Source organism: Camelus ferus, chromosome 32, assembly GCF_009834535.1.
Source record: "Camelus ferus isolate YT-003-E chromosome 32, BCGSAC_Cfer_1.0, whole genome shotgun sequence".
In the NCBI taxonomy this organism is placed as follows: domain Eukaryota; kingdom Metazoa; phylum Chordata; class Mammalia; order Artiodactyla; family Camelidae; genus Camelus; species Camelus ferus.
The window spans coordinates 25,131,724-25,140,737 of record NC_045727.1 but is presented as its reverse complement, the minus strand read 5'-3'; positions in this window follow the sequence as shown (position 1 = coordinate 25,140,737).

Genomic DNA, 9,014 nt, shown 5'->3' with positions numbered 1-9,014 from the left:
AGAATCTATGCATTTCACCTAGTTTGTGGATGTTGTTGGAGTATAATTGCTCATGGTATTCTCTCGGATTTCTTTTTTTATATATGCAAGGTTAATAGTAATGTCTGCATTTTTTTCTTTTCCTGTTGTTAGAAATTCCAGTCTTCTCCGTATTTTACTTTGCTCTGTCTGGATAAGAACTTGTCCATTTTCTTAATGTTTTGAAATAACCAACTTTTGAGTTACATAATTTATGCCACTTCTAGTCTGTCTTTTCTACCGTGATATTCACTACTTCCTCCTTTCTGATAATGTTTAACCTAGTTCATTCTTCTTTAAGGTTTTCCATAAAGTGTAAAGTTAAGTTATTGATTTGAGATTCTACTTTTTCATATATAGTAATTTACACCTACACATTCCTGTGTGAGTATGCCGTGGATATTGGTAGGCTTTGTTTTCTATTCTGTTCATCTCAAACCATTTTCTAATTTCCTTTGTGATTTGTTCTTTGAGGCATTCATTGTTTAAGAGTGTTGTTTAATTTCTATATATATATATATAATATATATATTTATATATATATACACACATACATACATACATTTTCTGTCTTACTTTTTGTGGTTGTTTAAGTGATTCCTAGTTTCATTCCACTGAATCACAGACATGCTTTCTATGATTTTGCTACCTAAAAATTGTCACTTGCCATCTAACTCTGCTTGGAATAAATCATGATCTGCTGCAGCCGCTGACCTCTGACACACCCTGAAAGGATTTCAGGATGGAGGTCAGGAATGAGGCCCTCTGTGCTGTGGGAAAACTGGCTGAACAGGCCTTCAGATAGCTAGATATTTTCAGAAGTTTTTTTATGAACCCAATTCTTGTTCTCCCCATAACTGGAAAAGCACTAAAGTCAATAAAGGTGGCATCTGCTCCTTGAGACTAGTAGCAAGCCTCTGCCTAAACGTGTGGTTGACTGCATGTACCCCCTTCACTGAAATCATACATAATTCTGAGTTTTCTCTCTGCATCTTTGGAACAGTTTCTCAGAGCTTTCTGTGGTGCTGTCTCCCAGGATATAGCCCTCATTTTGCCCCACCCCCCCCACCAAAAATAACAAAATGAAACAAAACAAAAAACTTAGTGAACAACACTCACATTATGTGATTTTATTTCAGTCAACAGTTTTTGTGACCCTGTGAAGGGACAAAGAGCAGACTTCTCTCCTTTGCCTGCACTCTGTGAGGAATCAGAGCCTTGGTACCAGCAGAGGCCCTTGTGCCCATCCAACTCCTTGGGGAGTCCAGATGAATTTGGGTGAGTCTCTTCTGGTTTTTTGGGATCTGCCATATTGTTGATGATCCTGAATTTTAATTTGGCAGTGGTATCAGGAAACGTCCTCAGTTGAGAGATCCTGGGGAGGAATTCTGACCCAATGGAGATGTGCTGTTTGGGGACTGGTTGAAACTTATGGAGGAAATATCCACCAAGAGGAGATATCCTGCCTGGGGCTGGTTGAAAGAGACCAGGGAAATACCCATGTGGGCCTGGCTGAAAGATACTGGGGAAATACTCACCCAGTAGAGGCTCACTGGGGGGGTCTGATTGAAAGATGCCAGGGTCAGGCCTGAATGGATTAGGTAAGAAGATGAGTTGATGCTTTTCCTCAATTTGGCTACCTGAATAGAATTTGTCAGAATAAAAGTGAAATTTTATTCCTGATATTTCAACTTTGAAATGATAAATAAAGTCTTTCAAGAGAGAAATGAGGGGACATCAGGAAACCAACCTCGTGACTAACATTCCAGTCAGATCATGTACGGAGCTCATACCTTGCAAGTACCTACTTATTGAAGAAACTATTACTAAAGGGATCTCAATCTAAAATGTCCAAATGGGGGTGCTTTTGATATTACTAAAAATTGATACTTTAGTGTGCAGATTTAGAGAAAGTCAGCTGTAAGATCAAGCAGACTTGAATGGAATGCTTACTTGACTTGGTATTTAGAAGCTTCTAAACATGGAAAGACAGTTTACTTTTACTGCAGAAAACCAGAGCATCAGAAATAAATTGTAAGTTAAGAAGGAGAAGCCTAGAAGGAAAACTGGATTTTAGGACCAGAAATTATGAGTTTAAAATAAGGGGGCTGCTCCAGGAGAATATGGGGGGTTCTTCCCCTTTCACTCTCTAACTGCCCGAGAAGATGTAGAAATGCTTATACAAGGAGAAACATTAAAGCCCTGGTAGACACAGGGCCCAGCTTCTCAGTTTTGAATGCTATCAAAATTAAAGGTCCTCTCCCTCAGAATAATTCCTCAGTCCACATAGTAGGGGTTTCTAATGTGCTAATTCAGACATTTAAATCTTTACCTTCAGAATTCTACTCAGAGGAACATAAAGGAAGGCACCCCTTGTTTCTAGTAGAAAGCCTTCCCATTCACCTGATAGACAGAGATCCATTGGAAACTTACAGAGACCAAACTTAACAAAATTACAGCCTGAGACTTCTTATGAATTGTTCTGGCACAGCCCACTTAAAAGAGCCTATTTGGTAAAATAATCAAACTTAATTTTAAGAAAATTAATCTTGATTTGTCTATATTTGGTAGGAAACGAGTGTAAATTTAGAGAGAAAAAGATCATTTCAGCAATTCTAGTTCTGTTTATGAAGGTCTGTATTTACAGCCTAAGACTCAATTCACAGAAATTTCCTTGCTATTTTGTTATGTTATTGCAAAGTTTAATTTAGTTATTAAAAGGACACTTTAAGTTTATTCCTGAAGCAAATTTCAGACGTTGATCTCTGGATGAAAGGTCCAATGCCCCATGACCTGCAACCGGGAGATTTGCATACTGGAGAAGGCACAATATAAGGACTCTCTCCAACCAAGATGGAAAGACTATTGTCAGGTGCTCTTAACTCGCTCATGCACAATGGACTGGAGGGAACTGACTCGGATTAATATTCGCATTTACAAAGGCCTCTGCACTGGATTGGCCTATAGAGAGGACTGCTGGCCTTAAAATCACCTTAAAACAATACTCAAACAAAGGAGAAGCTACCAGACCAGGATGAGAAGAAGATGACATCTGAGGTGGACAGCTGGCCCAAGACACTGGACCAGGGCTGAAGATCAATTACTTTGATAATTGCCCACACAGTTTGCTTATGAACTAAATGTATTTCATAATCTTATGTAGAGTTAAAATTAATCCAGTTGTTAGGTTTGTGGGCAATTACCTATATCTAGTACTTCTGTGTTACCTTGGTAGTGTACTCCACTCCAAGGCTCTAACTGCTTAGCCCTTAGAAAATTTATTCTAAATGAAGGAAGACTGTAAGTTCCTTTTAAGGGTGCTATTCATATTAGTAGGTGGGAATCCCCTTACCTGGTCAATTAATAATTAGCTGCTCTGGATCCAGCCTAGGAAGATATTCTTGGTTTTGACATGGCATGGGTTTCCTGCTGCCTAGGCAGAAGCAGCTCCACGTTAATAATGTCAGTTATACCTATTTGTGATCAGGATGTCTTCAGTCTCCAGGAAGCCAGTGACCTGACCATTTCTACCTGGACTTAGACATGAAGGGCCATTTTGCTGTTGACTGTGTCACAGTGGAAAAGGCAAATGTAAGTCATGTGAACCAAGTTATGTGAACTTGGTCACTTTGCAGACAGATAAATCCATCACTAGAGAGGGAACTGGGGCCAGATTCCAAGGATATTTGCCACTTCTAGCCCCTAGGGTCAGATTTTCCTGTTACGTTTTGTTGATGAGATTGAGTAATAAATGCATACATTTCCATCAGTTGGTGGATAATAATGAATTTTCACCTAGGGCTATTTCTGGACAGAGTACCAATTTAGTAACTCAGTCTCTGACAGACAGGAATTTTGGCAGAGGAAAAGACTTGTCATCCAGAAGTTCTGGATAGAAATCTTGACACTTCCATTCCTAATTTTGCGACCTGTGGTGAAACTATGTAGGCTTTCTGGGGCATTTGTTTTCTCAATAAATTGTGACAATGCACTTCCTTGCTGGGTTGCTCTAAGGATTTGAAGAGCATGTTAGTAAGACTGCTGCCTGGAACACACTAAGTAATGGAATAAACTCTAAATCTATGACAGCCCACCCCCAACCCATCCCCCAATTAACAGTCACATACATTGCATTTTGAGGAAACTTATCAAGGTAGTGTCTTTCTGTTTAGGGGAAGTCTATTCCTCCTCTGCATAGGGAACACATTTGGGAAACCAAGAACACCCCCGAGTCAGCTATTCCTCTCTTCCCTGGACTTAAGTGCTTGGGGTAGCTTATTCTTCCCTATTTCACACATAACACAGGCAACCATACGGTGGCCAAATGACCACCTCACTATGATCTACAACCTGTGCTTAAATTTTAGTATATTAAGTCAAAAGTTGTTTTCACTCTAATATTTAAGTGGTTTCTTTCTTTTTTTTTCTCAAGTTTATTTCTGTGTGAGAAAAACCTTTCATATTTCCTTTAGACATTCCCAAATATTTTCTCATCTGTGTAACCTGATGGACATACTGTCTCCCCTTTTGTCACAGCATCCTCCTTCCCTGATTTTTAATGTTGTTGTAGCATTAGTTGAAGCAGAATCCATTCTGTTGTGTCAACTCTGGTGACTGGTCCTCTGATTTTATAAAGAGTTCAGATCTCAAAAGACCAGGCAGATTTGTAGTTCCTGTGAATTTATCAAAGAGGAGAGGTGGAGAGGGAGGGATATTTGCAATATTTTGGTTACCCACTGGTCTCTACCAGATTTGCCAGCCACCACATTAAAGCTTGTGCCCAAAAAGTGTCAGGCAGCATTGGGTTTGAAGTATTAATATTGTGCCAAAGCTGAGAGGTCTGGGAGCGGAGGGTTCAGCTTGTTTATTTGCTGATTACTTCTCTGTGGAGATGGCTAGGAAGCATTGCTTATTACTGTCCCACCCAGTTTGGCTTGAGACAACAGAGACAGATCCCAGGACTGTATGTGGCAGAATCTCCTGGGACCTCAAGAAAGACAGGGCATATGTGGGTGCTTTCTCAGAAAGATTACTAGTCTGCCAGGCTAATTAAAAGTTACTGAGAGGCAGAGAACCAAGCCACCAAAAACCTAGAAAGGGATAGTTTGAGGTCTCTACATAAATGCTCCAACTGATGGTTTTAAAGCATGTTTTTTTCCCCTTGGAATTAATGGAAGTTAATGGAAGACCAAGGGAGTGGAAGTCACTGGATTTGAGAGTGAGAGATTGCATCTTTCTGTGATTGCAGCAAATTTAGTAGACTGGTGAAAGGAAGAAATTATGGCAGGGAACACATTCATGATGAACTTGCTCAAGAGTCATGGGAACAAAGGCAGTGACTCTTCTGAAGAGTGGGGCTCGGGGAGGGCAAAAATATCAAACTGTATGTTGGCAAAGGAGAGAAGCAGGCTTGAATGTGAGACAGGAAAGAAGAGAACGATGCTGAAGTAGGTGGAAGCAAGTGAACAGTGGGGTGATTATTTGTGGCAGGGTAAGGAAATGCAGTTCGGATCTTGACATAATGGATGGCTGAGACAGCAGTGAGAGGATGGTGCCTTAATGCTGTACTTTCAGCTTGTGTTAGTGAAAACTCGAGGTAGGTAGGCATAAGAGGTAAGTCTCTGATTATTGAAATAGAGGACAGAAACACTGCTGAGAGGGATTACAAAGAAACTCTGTCTGAGAGGTAGAACTGAGTATGACTGAATGAGTCCCCATTCATTGGCACTGGGCAGTTTGTGTTCAGTGATGGTGGTGATGGTGAAATATCAGAGATTTCCCTTTGTGTACTGTTGTGAACAACAGACCTAAGCAGTGTATGTCCTGTTTGTTGAGACCTATAACACATGGGTTAAAGAAAGCAAAAAGATGAAGTCACAATGCATCTAAGAAATGGAGAGGCATTCATGGTCTTAGGATTACCATTCTTGAACATTGTGAAGTTAGCAGTTCTCCCCGAAGAAGAAGATAAGGAAGGGACTAGAAAGAGACAACTAGATAAACATGGATGCTGAAGGGGCCATGCTTGCCCATTTGTTTCTAGGGAAATAGAGGTTGGTGCAAAAGGAGGTGATCATAACATGTGAGTATAGAGAGTGTATTTGGCAGACCAAATACAGGAATCCACAGGTGGAGGGGACAGGAAGTCAAAGTTAATTTCCAGCAAAGATGAAACCTGAGTAGTCAGCTTTGATTCTAAGGAAGGCCAGGGAGGAATTTTTAAAAATTTATTCAAGTCATTGTACAAACAAAAGGTAGCAGAAAATTAAGCAGAAGGTCTCCTGGATCTGTGGAACGGAAGGCACAGTGTAGAGAGCTTTCCATGACTCTGATGCTTGAGATTTAATTTAGATATTGAGAGCAGGATTCACCAGGCAGTGCAGATTCAGTGAAGGTGGAGGTCATTCACATTCAACAAATGTGTAAAGTGTTACAAGCCCAGAGCTGTTGGATGTTACATGGCAGTGACAGGGGTAGCACTTGAAGCAGAGTCTGACATTTGGTTCACAGATGCAGGACTGTACACAACAAGCACTCCAAGCTCTCTCTGAAAACCCAGGGCAAGGAACCCAGATTTCAATTACCTAGGAGTTCAAATGGTGCCAAGAAGGGGACAAATAATCCATCAAGTTAGTTACCAATTGTCTCCTGCAGGGAGTCCCTGAGGGCGCTGAAAATCACCTCCTAAGTAGTCTCACATTTATTCCTGCTTAAAACCGTTGGCATTTAAAGTCCCTCCTCAGTCCACTGCTTCCTCTCCATACTCAGGACACCAAGCCTTTCACGTGGCATCACCACTCTCCCTCAGTCTCACCATACCACCAAAGATGAACCGTGCTAAGCAGGCATTGACCATCTGTTCCTTGTCAGACCTTTACCCACTGAGAAACTTCTAGTGATGTGGTTAGCATTCCTTCAGTATCTTGCCTCTGGGCATGCTCTTCTCATCTTCAAACCCTCTGCTAGCTTCTCAGTTCAGTTTCAGTATCTCAACCTCCTGCCTCAGGTTGGCTGCTCACCCAACTGCTTCCTCTTTTTGAGGGCTCCTGCAGTCTTTACTGTTAAATCAGTAACTTGTGTTCAATAAAAAACAGCCATTTCAACTTTAAGATAATTAACTTAAAACTACCTGCACTTATTATTTGTAGTAATTTCACTTGCTCCACTTTAATATCATTTTTTAACCAGGACCTTGCTATAATTATTAACTGACGGGTCTCAGGCTCAACAAGCCAACTCCTAAAGTGGGGGCTCCAAGAGGAAAGGAGACCACCAGAGAGGATTCCCCAACACACCTGGTGCCTTCTGGCCCAGAAAGTGACATGCCACTGACTTAAAATCTGTCATCTAGAACAAAGTGCAAATATTAAGGAGAACAGTAGGTGCATTATTTAGGTAAGGGTTGCCTCATAAAATACAATTTGCAAAAATCCCCCCATTTGTAACAGCTGGACAGATCCTTTGGAGACATTAAGATCTGCAATGCCTCATTTACCTCCCTCTATGCTGACTGAAAGAAGCTTTCCCCTATTTCTTCCTCTTTAAAACTGCAATCATCCCGACCTCATTTCCTGACTTTCTCCTCAGTGCTCTACTTCTCTTCCTCAATAACTTTTATCAGCTGTGGATTTAGGGTAAACATCTCTCTCCTCCCAACTAGGGCTATAAGCTTCAAGAAGAAAGGGATAGTGTTGTTGCTGTTTTACAGAAATAGCTTCTACCTCGACATACCCACAGGGGCCTAAAACATGCCTGCCATGCACTGGCCTATCAGTAGGTAGCTACTAAATTATGGAATGTCCTGATTCCCCATGAAATTATGGATCAGAAAAGAGTGGTCAAAGTGGAGGGTAACACAGAGGTACAGAGGGATCATTTGAGCCATCGTTTTCTGATGAGAATGTCAGAAACTTTTCTTAAAGGTACTCTCTGAAAGAGAGTACAGGAAACTGCTGTATAAATCTACTTGCTGTAACCCAATTGGGGGGTGGGTGGGAATCCATGCATGCAATGAGTAAAACAAAGATTATTCCACTGAAAATGCAAGTGGTAGGACTGTAGCATTTATATATGACCAAGGAGCAAATGCAATCACACTCACAAGTATATCCATTGATTTGTCAAGCATTCAGTGCTTCTGTGCCGCAACAGGCTTCAAGTGCTTCTTTGGGCCTCAGGTCTGGAAAATCTGTCACATGAATTTTACTCCATTGGCATTAAAATGGATGCATGGTAAACATTAGCTGGTAGGGGATGCAAACAGCTATACCTAACTCTGAAGAGAAAGCATGGTCCAATCTGTTTACTCTCACCCAATTTGGAGAAAATATTACTTCCTGCCAGACCCAGAACAACAGCCAAATGGCACAACTCCCAAACCCTTGACAACCTCCAAAGAGTCCTTGGAATCCACCCACATCATTGCTCTTGGAGCAAACCTAAGGCTTCCTAAATGGGTCAAAATGAACTAATCTTACTAAAAGGCAACACCTGGCAGTGTCACCAAGGATGGGCTCATGTCTCCAGCATCAAAGACCCAAGGAGTATGTACTTGGGTTGTACACACAGGAAAATGAGCACTAGCTCAGAGGCCAGAGTCCCATCCTTCTTAGACTCAGGCTATCAAGATCTGGCTTCACAGGCATGCACAAGAAGCACTGCCATCTTCATGTATGGATGCCCCAAAGGGGAAAGGGGATCAGCCCTTCTGAGGATGGGGGCCAATATATCCTTGACACAAAAGCAGAAGCCTTACTGTGGTGAAGCAATGCAGGGAATAGAATCTCCGCATTTCTGGTGCATCGTGGTCTGTGGTCCTGAGTGGCAGTAATTTAAAAAGAAGAATTTCAGTTCTAGGCTTCCTCTTCCTCTAGAAAGTAAAAATTCCCTTTATTATTTCCTGGAGATCCAAGAGCTGTACTCAGATTACTAAGATTATTATTTCTTCTTTCATTAGTTTGCAAGTGGCAATTATGCCTCATGATTTTGCATAGTGT